The following is a 13,620-nucleotide window of genomic DNA, read 5'->3' on the forward strand; positions in this document are numbered from 1 at the left end:
AAACCACATTCTTGGAGTTTTGTGAAGTAGGTTATTTTGATGCTAGAGGCCCGGTGCATGGAGAATGTTCCATGTGTGCTGTTGTTGAGTGAAGTGTTCTATAAATTATTGTTACATGTAGTTGGTTTACAGCATTGCTTAAGTCCCTGTTTTCTTATTGATCATCTGTTCATAATTGAAAGTGGGGTATTGAAGACTCACTCTGTTGTTGAATTCTTTATGTTTCCCTGGTCAGGTGCACATATTTTTTTTTATCATTGTTATGTATTTCTGATAGACTGACCTTTTTATTATTATGAAATATCTCATTATTACCAATAATATTTTATTGTAAATTTTTATTTAGAATTAAAGCACATACTTAAGTATCACAAACACAATATTAAACTTCAAGAAATATATCACTAATTTGGAGTGAGCATTTGTTTGTACAGTTACAAGATGCTGACAAACCCAGAGGAAGGGAGCAGGCCTGGTATTTGCAATCCAGTGCAGCAGTTGGTCATACCACCAGCATAAAGCAAGACACACAAAGGGAGGACAAACTGTAATGGTCTGTCAGGGAGGGGCACAGTTAGTGCAGCTACTACTTGTCTGCCTCAGAAGATTCTCAAATGTACAGGCCATAAAGCAAGCATTAGGTCTCTTGGGGACAAGGGGATGCTTCATTTTCAATCTCGAAGCCCATAAAGCTGAGGGTATGGAGCAGAGTTGCTCTGTGATCATGGTTCTTTTGGAAGCAAATGAAGACATGGTCACGTGCATCCGCTCCTCCACAAACTCCAGAAGAACTGTGAAGCTGCCTTTGCTCCCCTCAGGCAGAGCACTGCCTGGGATCTCCATGTAGAGGCAACTGCTGCTCAGCCCTGCCCTCCAGTTAATGTGTTTGACATCTGTAAAGCCTGGTCTGGACATTGAGAATTCTCGGTTTCTTATTAGATGTCACTTCATCTGTTACATTCAGCCTATTATAGAGTAAAATTAATTAACTGATAAATTGTGATCCCTCTCTGTTTCCTCACCCACCTGGGATCTTCAGGGGAGGGTGAGGAACATCAGGTTCCCCACTGAGGCCCTGGACCCAGGTTACTACAGCAGTTAAGGGAGACCCTGCAACTCTTGTGGTTGTGGCTGGCTGCTGCTGCTGTGCAGGCTGATGAACAGCATGGTGAGGCTGGTTTATTCCCCTTCTTCTCTCTTATGAAGCAGTGGCTGTTGAGGATCTGCTGAAGGGAGAATTTCACCATATGGCAGCTGAAACCTTTATCTTGAAATGTAGTTTTGCTGGTTATAATATTCTTGGTTCACAATTTTGTACTGTCAGCACCTTGAATATGCCATCCTACTGCCTTCTGGCCTCCACTGTTTCTAATGAGAAGTCTGATCTTAATTATGTTGGGGTTCCCTTTTACATGATGAGTTGTTTTTCTCTTGCTGCTTTTGGGAATTTTCCCATTTTCTTTGGAATTCAACTTTTGGGTTTTGATGTCTGGATGTGGTCATTTAAGTTTATTTTACTTAAAGTTAGTTGAGGTGGTTTTTTTTTTGTGAATTAATTTATTTCATCAAATTTGGGAAGCTTTTTAGCTATTATTTCTTTGAATATTTTTTCTGTTCCTTTCCCTCTCACCTCTCCTTCTGGTTGTTCTGTTACATGTATTTTGATTCATGTAATGGTATCCCACATTTTTCTGAGGTTCTTTTCATTTTTATTTATTATGTTTTTCTCAGCTCTTCAGGTTGTATACTCTCTATTAATCTCTATTCAAGTTTATGGATTCTTCCTTATGTGCTCTATTATTGAGCCCCTCTAGTGAATTTTTCATTTGAATTATTGTACTTTCAACTGAGAATTTCTGTCTGTTTTTTTTTAATATCATCTCTTTGTTGATATTCTCCATTTTATCTTCTAATTCTTTAATAACTATTTCCTTAGTTTTTTTTTTTGTAATATATTCATAATAGCTAATTTTTCAAAGTCTTTGTCTACATAATCTACCATCGGGGCCTCTTGGAAAAAACTTTAGTTGCTGGATTTTTTCCCCTGTATGTGAATTGCACTATCCTGTTTCTTAGCATATCTTATAATTTTCAGTACCAGGGGATCAGATAATATATTTTAGCAACTTTAGACACTGATCCTCACCTTCTGGGGTATTTTGTTGTTTCCTCATTTTGCTTGTGTATTTGTTTAGTATCTTGACTAAAATAATTCTGCAAAGTCTATTTCTCTTGCGGTATGTATGTATCCTTGGATGACCTTGCTAAGATTCCTCCTCCCCTCTTTCTTTTTCTTTTTTTCTTTTGCCTGGCTACTTAGGGGATGCCTCTGGGGTTAGAGTAGATTATCGTTTATTCAGTGTTTGGTCAGAAGCCCCTCGTGCTAGTGAGGCTTCCACCCTCCTTCACAGGTTTGTGTGCAGTTTGGGTAAAGCTTCCATGTTTTCCCTGCAGTTGGCTCTGATTGTTCCCGAGTTGGAGCAGCCTAAGCATGCACTCTCCTCTTCCCAATTCTGATTGTGATTCTAAGAGGTCTCTTGCTTGCTTTTTTCCTTTGATGTTTCCATTAAACTTTCAGCTGCTCAGACCATTTGCGCGGATGGTGGGGCTACTGGCCTTTTCTTAATGTTCTTCACTAGGATCTCCACCGTTTTTAATAAGACCCATAGCCTTGCACAAGGACCCAGTGGCTGAGATCTTTCTGCCAAAATGGGTAACTTTATCCCGGTAAGTGTTTTCTGTCGCAGCTGGAGTCTCCTGTTTGCCCACTTTACCCTTGAGCAGAATTCTTGCCTTGAGATGAATCGTATATAATCCCTCTTACATAAAAACCAGTGAATTCCTTTAAGTTTGAGTGCCTTGATTCTGCTGCCCTCGGCTTTATTCCCCATCTCGGACTTTTATAGATGCTTTTGGTTCGTGCTCATTGCCTTGAACTTCCAGACACCTGCCTTGCTCTGCCTGTCCTAGTCTTCTTGGAGCCCAGCATTGTACTTAAATCTTTATTTGTAACTGTTTAAAATCCAATATAACTTCAAATTTTCTGAGAATCTTTGAGGTATTATAGTCAAAGTGAAGTTTCAGAATTTCCTGGGTATCCCAGTTCAGTCTCTGTTTTTTAAAATTTATTTTTATTTTTAAAATTTTTTATTTATTTATTTATTTATTTATTTATTTATTTATTTATTTATTTATTTGCTTATGCCACACTTTGCTTATCGCTGGTCACTGTTCCTCTTTCCTCACTCCTTATCACCAGAGGAACATGTTTGCAACGTGTGGCAGAATTTCAGGGAAGGTTTGAAGATCAAAGAGGGGGGTTATTTTGCATAGTGAGGAATGAACTAAAATTATATACTAAAATTCCTTCTTTTTAACTGTTCCTTGGTCACCTGAGGATGTCCCACTGGCTGTTTCTCAGTGCAGGAGGCAGCCAGTCAATGATTCTCTCTCATCATTGACATTACTCTCTATTTCCCTATTTTGCTGAGTTCCTTTGTCCATATTTTCTTCTCTCCCTTCCAGGGTTTCCAAACTATCCTCCTCCTGCCAAATTTTGCTTTTTTTCTTATCCAGGTTCTTTTATTGAGATAGAATTAACATAACAAATTGTGTAAGATATACAGCTTTTGTTGATTTGACACATTGATGTATTATAAAATGATTACCACCATTGCATTAGCTACCACCCCCAGACCATCACATAATTCCCACTTCTTTTGGGGGTAAGAGCATTTAAGATCTACTCTCTTAGCAGTTTTCGAGTATATAACACAGTGTTATTAGCTATAGTCAACCATGCAGTTCATTAGATTCCCATAACTTGTTAAACTTACAACTGAAAGTTTGTACCTTTTTACCAATATTTTCCCACTTTTTTCACCTCCCAAGTGGTTATCACTTCACACATCTGCTTATGTATCACCTGTCTTCTCTACTAGAATGTAAACTTTCTCCACATGAGGGTAATGTTTGAGGTTTTGCTGCCTGCTCTATGCCTTAGATTCTCCTGCTGAGGTGTTTTTGGTTTTTTTTTCCCTTCCTGAGTGTTGATTTAAAAAAAATACTATAAATATGGATAATATAAAATTCATATTTTATCCATTTTAAGTGTATGAATACAGTGCTAATATGTATACTTACAGTTTAATGTAACCATTTACTGCATTCATTTACAGAATCTTTTCCTCAGCCCAAATACAAACTTTATACTCATTAAATAATAGCTTTTCATTCCCTCCGTACAGTCCCTGGTAACTTATATTTTCTGTATAATTTCTATGTAATTCCCCTGTATGAGAAACCTAATTTCTAGGCATTTCATATAATTGGATTCATGCAATATTGTTTATTTTGTGCCTGACCTACTTCACTTAGCATGATGTCTTGAAGGTTCATCCATGTTGTAGCATGTATCAGAATATCATCACTTTTTTAAGGTTGAATAATATTCCATTGTATGTATATAAAACATATTATTTCTCTACTAATTTTTTGATTGACATTTGGCTTGTTTCTACCTTTTGTCCATTGTGAATGATACCCCAGTGAACATTGGCATAAAAGTATCAGTTAGAGACCCTCCTTTAAATTCATATGGGTCACAGTGTAATTTTATATTTAGCATTTTGGCCCGGCCAACATGGCTCAGTGGTTGAGCATCAACCTTTGAACCAGATGGTCATGGTCTGATTCTGGTCAGGGCATATGCTCAGGTTGTGGGCTCGATCCCCAGTGTGGGGTGTGCAGGAGGCAGCCGATCAATGATTCTCTCTCATCATTAACGTTTCTCTCTCTCTCCCTCTCTCTTCCTTTCTGAGAGTAATAAAAATATATTTTAAAAGAAAGGTAAAATTATATTTAGCATTTTGAAGAACTTCCAAACTGTTTTGCATAGCAACTGCACCATTTACATTCCCAATTTCTTTATATTATCAGTAATACTTGTTTTATTCTGTTCTTTTGATAATAGTCATTTTAGTGGATATGAAGTGTCCTGCCCACTTTTAATTACTTTTCCCTCTACTGGAGAAACTATCTATTATGTTTGTCTACTTTTGTATTGTAAAATATTTCTAATGTACAGAGATGTATAAGAGATCATATATACTTGTTTTAAAATCAGATTCACTAGATCTTGGCATTTTCCCATATGTGTTTCATATTTTATCATTTATAATTTTCTGTGCCTTGAGGTGGGCTTCCTACCTTATTAATGGTTACCTGTCTATAAGCTAAATGAGACAATTAAAATATTTTTTCTCTACCAGGTCCAGAGCAAGTCTCCCACTATCAGGATATGTTTTGTTGTTTTATTTTAAATTCCTGCTTTGTCATCTTTGTATCCAAAGGCATTTTACATATTCAGAAGGAAGCTTTCCTTTACTCTTTATGTTCCAGCAGACGTGTTTTCAGTGAGTTTTCCACATTTCCTAAATTGCTTTCTAAAATATTATTATAGCCTCCTAATAAATATACCTCAGGAGCTGTATTATTCATGGGAGGAAACTGAGGTTTGTAGAAGCATAGAGGAAACTTAAATCAGCAGATGGAAAATCTTAGCATTAAAAAGGAAGCATGAGAATATAACAAACTCTCTTCTGCCATCATCTTTATCATTTAAAGAAATCATGTGAGATTGTACTTGTTTACTTGACTGAGAAAGTTCTAGTACTTTGTAAGTATTCAAAACCACAGAGAAAGTCAGAGTAGCAAAAGGTGAGGAGGCAAAAACAAATGTAGAGGGGGACTACAGACAAGAGTTCATGGATTCTTTGGCAAAGGTGATACACTACAGTGTTTGAAGGAAATATAAACATTGGGTTTAGAGATATGCCAAAGTTCCAGAAAGAACAGAAAATTCTAAGCTGATAGTGATGATTGAAGAAATAAAAATATACATTAAACTTTTTTTCTGTTAAGTAAATCAATACTTCATATTTATTTAATATTTCATAGCTTATAAATGTTTTATAATCATCTGATTTTATTAGTACAATTGCTCTGAGAAATGCTTTTTCTGAATTCCATTTTATAGATTTTTTTTTTTTTAAAGGAAGGGCACTACTTTCTATTGATCAGTTGCCACTCTATAATCTTAATCTCCTATACTCATCACAACAACCAAGTACATAGATATTATTATTGTCATTTTACAAATTAGGAGACTGGGGTCATTGGTGCTAAGTGACCAGCCCAGATTTATACAGAGAAAAGCAAAGAAGGAGGTCAAATTCAATTCTTTTTCTAATAATGTTGAATTTCAAAAATACTTTACCTCAAACTATAAATCTGTGCTGTCTATTATGGTATTCTATTAGCCACATGTGGCTATTTAAATTTAAATTAATTAAAATTAAAGTATATTAATTACAATAAAATAACATGGAAAAATTATTTTGCACGTAGCCAGTAGCTGTTAGGGTTGCCGAAGGAGGAACGCATGAGGCCAGAGTGGTAAGGGATAATGGATTTATTAGGTCATCTGAATACCAGATGGGCTGAGCCCCAAAATGGCGCCAGCACCCAAAGAGGGGGAGTCAGAGGTTTTTAAAGGACTCTAGGCGGGCTTTTTCTGGGTGGGGAATTCTCTGGGCAGGGCCGGATTCTGGGAAACTCCGAAGGGGAGAGATAATGGTCTTAGCCAGTAGAATGTGGTCTAAGCAAGTGGAATGACCATTGTGAAGTTGCCTACAGGGGAGTTCTCAGGGGAGGGAGTATCGATTTGATTTTTTTATCTGACCTAACATTCCAGCCGTTTTGTTTTATGGAATAGGGTCGAAGGTTATATCTTCCATATTTACTTACTGCTAAGGTGGGACGTTGAGATCACAGGGGAATGGACTTTGATAGTAGTTGGCTAGATGAGGGGTTGCAGCAGCATGATTTCCCCATTGGTAAAAGCTCAAAAATGGTCCTGTTGAGTGACTTGGGAGGTAAAAGCTGGTCCTGAGGCTGCCATAAGTCACTTGTCTGGTTTTGTTGCTTTTGTGGGCCTGGAGCTGAAATACACTAAGGTCTAGATGTTATCTTTAGGGAGGAAATATCAGGAGTCTTAGTTACCTGACTGGTTATTTGCTAGGGGAGGATAGGTTACCCTGGTGGTGAGATTCTTGTTTTCTCAGTTTTTGCCCTTGCTAGCATCCGGAGCTCTCTGGCCCAGTGAGCTTCTATACCTATACCTGGCCCATGATCCTTGCTCTGAGGATCAAAGGAACAATGAGATCTGGGCACAAAAGAAGGGTATGATGGTGTCTAATGTTGGTATTTCCTGAGTACAAGTAGGGCTTGTAACCTATTGGAAACAAACTGTTTTATAAATTTTAATATTACTAGGGCAAAAGCTAGAATAGGGGTGTCGAACTCAATCAGAGAAGGGGCCAAAATCTAAAATCCAGCCTAAATCGCGGGCCGAATGGTTTACTGAACAGTCATAAACTGACAATGTCATAAACTGACAGCGGAGTGCAGTGATGACAGCGCGGTGCGGGCCACATTGCAAGGCCTGGCGGGCTGGATTTGGCCCGCGGGCCTTGTGTTTGACACATGTGAGCTAGAAGAACAAGAATTAGGATAAATGGTCTGGTGGAAGGAAAGAGACATTATTTGGAGGACTATAGTCTAATATACCAAAATGAGGTTTAACATCAAATCATTTACTCTTAAGTGTCCTTGGTTTAGGGTAAATAATGTTTTCTAGATGGCTGCAAACTGCTTGGCATCTGGACTTTATAGATGGTTGCTAACTGCTGTTTTACTACCCCAGTTTCCCTATTCTTCTTGTCCTGGCTTACTGGCCTGTGTCATTTATATAACTTCATTTTAACATTTTTTTTCTATAAACCTTCTATAACTTTCACAAACCTTCTTACCACTTTCACAAACATTATTATAACTAACTCACTTTCTTTTCCCTTCAAAATGCACGTCTATGCCTCAGACCCACTATTATCAAAACCATACGATTTTTCCCAATTTAATTAGAATTCTTAACTTTTAGAAATCTTAATTTTCCAATGATAACCAAAATGATTACCAAAAAGTGAATAGCTGGCATTTCTTAGACTGACATTTATGAATATTCTCACTTTTAAGAAACATACCTTTAACAAAGCACAAGACATTACATTAACAGTTCCAAATCTATTTTGTAGATTTTCTGTAACAAAAGCTAAAATCAGGTGAACTTAAAACTTATTGAAATATTTAGATGTTTATCATTTAACCCAGCAATGCTTGAAAGCTTTTAAACTGCCAGAGGAGACTTTGGAAAATTATGCATACTAGTAGGCACATAATGCTGGAGAAAAGACTGAGATGGGGAGGAAGCAGGCCCTACAGCCTGTTCTAGGGCTTCAGTTTGCAGACCTCCAGCTGCTTGGACTTAAAACTGCCACATTTTTCCTTAGAGATAACATGCTAAAGTTTGGGTGATAATGAGTTCAGCTTCTGATAGTAGTCGGACTGGTAAGTAAGCATGTGCAGTAAAGAAAGTTGTTCTTTGGGAAAGGTAGGGTGGGAGGAAGGGGATGAGAAGGTGCTGAAGTGAGAGCGGTTTTCAGAGCATTAAAGGGGTGAGAATGCCGGCCTTGAGATCTAAAGGCTCAATGAGGGGGTCCCTTGGCCATGTCATGTCATAGAGGAGCTTTGCGAGAAGGCCGAAATTGGGAACTCAGAGGCGAGAGTACCCAGCGAGCCCGAGAAAGGAGAGTATTTCTTGTTTAGAGGAGGGGACAGTCATGGAGGAGATAAGGCGTTCACAGGCTAAGGAATGGTATAGCTTTGTGGGGTAAGAGTGAGACTGAAGTAGGTGCCTATCATTTGGGACAACTGGGTTTTATGAGGAGATGCACAGTAGCTCTGGTCAGGCATCGAGGTAGAACTAGAGAGAGTGAATGCGGATATTTAGTAAGATCCAGTATAGAGGTGAGGTGGCTAATGGCTGTGAGATTAATCCATCAACTCCCATAATAGAGACTGAGGAGGGTACAAGGGTCCCAGCATATTTGGGGAGGGAAGAATAAATGACTCCAGTGTCAATTAAAAAGAGATTGGCTTACTGTCACCACAATCGTTACCCAAGGCTCTGTCCTGGTGATGTAAATCTGGGCAGTTTCAGTCTTCGGTGGCCAATCCCAGGAGATCTGGGAGCTTTAAACTGGATCCAGAGGGTGGCCTTACTGAGGTTTGAGCTAGAGGGGCCAGGCTACAGTTTGGTTTCCAGTAGCCTTTTCCACACCTTGGGCAGAGCCCAGGTAGGGGTCTTAGACTTAGGCAGGACTTGGTCCAGTGTTCTTCCTTGTTGCATGTGAAGCATGGGCCCAGAGGAAGCTTAGCCCTGACTTACCTGTGGTTGGCACTTGGTTTGGGGGTCATGAGAGTAGTGGTTAGGAGCTGGAAGGCCGCCTTCTGGGCCTCAGCCTTGGCCTGATCTCACTTTTCTTTTTTGATTTGGGTCTCATCTCTATTATTAAAGTCCTTAAATATCAGGTTAATGAGGTCTTTTTGAGGGTTTTGTGGACCTGTGTCTATTTTTCGAAGTTTATGGTGTGTGTCGGGGGCTGATTGGGATATAAAATGGGTGTTCAGAAGGGTTCCCTCTGAGGGGTGGGATCTAAGGTGGTAAATCTCTGCGAGGCCTCTGTGAGACAAGAGAGGAAGAGAGCTGGGTTTTTGTCAGGGCCTTGAGTGATTTCATTAAATTTGTCATAATTGACCACAATGTCCTCAGTTCCTGCTACCTCCCTCAGGGGTAGAATGGGCGAGGGAAGAGAAGAGGGCGAGTCAGAGGTTTTTAAAGGCTCTTGGCGGGCTTTTTCTGGGCAGAGAATTCTCTGTGCAAGTACAGATTCTGGGAAACTCCGGAGGGGAGAGATAATGGTCTTAGCAAGTGGAATGTGGTCTAAGCAAGTGGAATGTCCATTGTGAAGTGGCCTAAAAGTCAGTTCCTAGGGGAGCGGGTATCAGTTCGATTAGTTGATCAGACCTAACAGTAGCTACCATACTGGACAGTGCAGCTATGAAACACTTTCATTATTATAGATATTCTATTGGGCAGGGCTGCTCTAAAGGCTGTACCAGGTGTCTACATGTGTGTATGCTAAAGAATAAAAACAATGGTAAAGTCAAGAAGATAAGATAGCAGAACACAAAGCGATGCCCACAAATCCATTACTTGTTTTGTTTATGGGAGAGGGGTGAAGCAAATTATTCTTGAGTGTGTATACAAGAAGAAAAAAAAGAAAAGATCCCTTTATCTCAGCATATGGAAAGTAGCAGAGGTTGTAGGGAGAATGTATTGGTAAACGTGGTAGTTAGGGAATAAGTATTTGAGTGTCCATAGGATGCTTAGTTCTAAGCTAGGTGCTGGAGGGTACATATTAAAAATAGACATGGTCTAGTGCACAGTTTGTGGATCCTATGATTTTTCAGAACTCCCAGAAAAGCTGACAAAGAATTGCCTCATGCAACTGCAGAAGAGCCATACAGATAAAAACCATTCATACCGTCAACACAGTCATACAGAATATTGGCTATTATTTTCTTTCTCAACAAATGTGGGAGATAGATTGCCTCAGGCAAAATAGTATTTTACACATGGTTTCCCAAAAGCCCTGTGCACACTTAGAGCTCTTCTCAAAATGTTTGCATTTGTTCTTCCAAAAAGAAATTTGCATGACATTTTAGAATTGCATTCTGTCTAGAAAGCAAATCCTAGCTTTTCATATTTAAATTCAAAGCTTTCTGATGTAAAATCTGCCAGGAAAATGTATGTTCCAAATTAGGTTTTTCTCAGAGCACAATTTTTTTTTTTTACCATTAAAATAATTTTTGGGGAAAATGCCTAACATCATGCTATCCTTCTTTCTTGGTTGAGAAAACTACTGATGGTGACTTAAGGATTTTCCTAGTTTTCTACTTACAGAAAACTGAGGCATAATTCCATTTTGATGGGGCTGTCCATACAGAATTATGCACTATTACTAGTGAGCCACTTGATGATATAGTTGTTCTATATAAAGGCTATTGGTAGAGTGTATGTCAGACAGCTGTAGCAAAAACATTCTTTAATGAAGTAGTTGATGACCAATATAATTAGCAAAGATTGGTGAATTACTCAGATTGAATAAAAGGACTCTTAGTAATCCCTCAAATTCACCTTCCAAAGTGTCATCTTTGGGCATTATCATCAATGGATTATAGCCATGATCCTTAAAATTTTGCATTTTGGGGCCCAATTTTTCTTATGCAGGTATCCTTCCTTTAAAACACTGCATCAAGTTAAAAAAATTTTAGTGCTCTTTTTTTTCTCTCCATAAAGCATGTTGTGGAGTATTTACCATAAGGAATTCTAATGTAACTAGACTCAAGCAGCTGTCTAGAAAGCAAATCCTAACTTTTCATATTTAAATGAATGATGGCAGAGACCAAGTTGTGGGAACAGAGCCAATGGTATGGTTACTTGGTGTGGTAGATTGTTTTAGTAATACTCTTGCCTCCTTTTAGCCAAACCCATACTGACTCTGGACTTGGTCATGTGATTTGCTTAAACCAATGGGGCAATAGCAAATGTGATATACAGCAGCAGCTTGAAAAGTGCTTGTGTATTTGAGCTTTTCCCTCTCTTGATGCTCTTTGGAACCCTGAGACTATGAGAAGGAGCCTGGTAGGTAGATAGACCTTATGGAGCAGGGACCAACAGTCCCAGCTGAGGTCCCTTAGACCAACCAAGATGGAAACCACCATATAGGTGAGTGAGGCCATTTGGCCTCAGGCGATTCACCAGGTGAGTTCAAAGATCAGCCAAACTGGCCCACAGTAGCTACCTGGTTAACCTAAAGAACTTTCTTTGGTTTGGTTGATCTCTAGTATTGGTTTTATATTACCTAATTTCTCTTTTATCTGTATTATTTCTTTCCCTTGATTCTCTTTGGCTTCTTATTTTCTACCTTATTGAGTTGCATACTTATTAATTTTCAGCCTTTTAAAAAGGTTGAGAAAACTTGCTTTAAAAGTAGAACTGAAAGGATTTGGTGGTGAATTGGATATTGGGACTGAGGTTTGGAGTGCATCACAAAAAATCCCAGGTTTGGAATGCATTTAGATTGGCATTTTCTTTGTTTTAAAAATCTAAGAAAATTGACCTGAGCCATGGAGAAGCCCCAGTGTCCAAAAGATTGCCTTGTAGGAAAGGACCCTTAAATGAGCATACTTGGTCTAGGAGCCAGAGGTTGAAAGGTTACTGACTCTCCAGGGAGAGGTGCCTGTGTGGAAGTCACTCTGACACACGGAGGCTGGCTTCCTTGCGCCTGCTGGAAGAATAGGGATTGCTTAGGGGCTTGGCTTGGCTTCAGAACTAGGCTGCACTCTTTGGAGAGATGTTTCGCCTTTTGGGACTGGCTACAGCTGTTTGAGTCTGTTCTAGGGTCTTTAGGGCTCTGCTCTGCTCTTTGGGACTAGGTTTGGCTGTTGCGGGTAGAGGTGGGGTGAGAATCTCTATATAGAAAAACCTAATCGACCATTCCAATCAGTTGACCAAATGACGGGTTGACCAGTGGCTATGGCGTGCACTTACCACCAGGGGACAAACACTCAACATAGGAGCTGCCCCCTGGTGGTCAATGCACTCCCACAGCCAACCTCCTGCAGTCCCTCACCCAGACCCACCAGCCCCGATTGGCACTGATCACCAGACAGGCCGAGGGACCACACACATGCATGAATGTGTGCACTAGGCCTCTAGTAAATAAGTAAAAATCTCAGATGGGTTGATCTTGTTTGTGTCAGTTCAGGTGTAACAGAAATCTCTATTATACCTCCAGATAGTATCACAGGTGTTAGGTAGCTTTTGTTACCTCTTTGTAAGATTAGCATAATAAATAGTACTGATCTAACAGGATTGCTTGAGAATTAAATGATATGTGTAAAGAATTTGACATGCATACTAAGTGTTAGCTATTATGTTATTATTAGGCAGACACAATACAGATCCCAGCATGGGGATTGTTTCATTGAGCACCACAATTTATCTTGCAGGGCCTCCCATCAAAGAGGGGAAACAAAGGCTTGGTAATGAATTAACTGAAATGCATCTCCAACCTTCCTCCAGCTTGCAGAATTAATATGTTCTTGATTCATTATCTTGTTTTGATTTTATATTTAAACCATGTCCACATTGTGTTCATTAGATCTTGTCAGTCAGTTATCACTATAACGTGGTTCTTCGTGATCCCATCTGTTCCAAGTGTGAAGAAATGGATATACCAAGGATTCTGTAGTTTGTCATGACATTGAAATAAAAAAAATCTGTGTTCTGCATTATTGTTTAAGCTTTTGAATATTTGATTAGTACTGAAAATTTCCCAAGTCATTTAAAATATAAAATTAATATGAAAACAGTTCTTTATTTTCATTAGGCAGGGTTTGGCCTGTGTCCCCTTGGACAGGTCTTGTCCATCCCACATGTCCTCTCCAATTGGAACCCCGGGTCTCTGAGGCAAGGGCAGGATGTTGGTCCCTGTCCTCTAGGTTTGTAGCACCTGATGCTTTGTCCTGGAATAGCTTCCTTGGCTCTTTGTTCTTGAATCCCATTTCCCTTCAATTCTGTTAAATTGTAACAGA

The 13,620-nt window shown here is 39.2% G+C and overlaps 1 pseudogene across 1 annotated transcript; it reads right to left on the bottom strand.

Moving 5' to 3' along the window:
* Nucleotides 1-558: 558 nt before the first annotated feature.
* On the bottom strand, nucleotides 559-1,247 carry LOC311633765 (ornithine decarboxylase antizyme 1-like; annotated as a pseudogene). The gene has a single exon. The product of its transcript is annotated as an ornithine decarboxylase antizyme 1-like (transcript).
* Between the last annotated feature and the right edge of the window lie 12,373 nt (nucleotides 1,248-13,620).

This window comes from Pipistrellus hanaki, assembly GCF_964339955.1.
Source record: "Pipistrellus hanaki genome assembly, chromosome: 15".
NCBI lineage: Eukaryota > Metazoa > Chordata > Mammalia > Chiroptera > Vespertilionidae > Pipistrellus > Pipistrellus hanaki.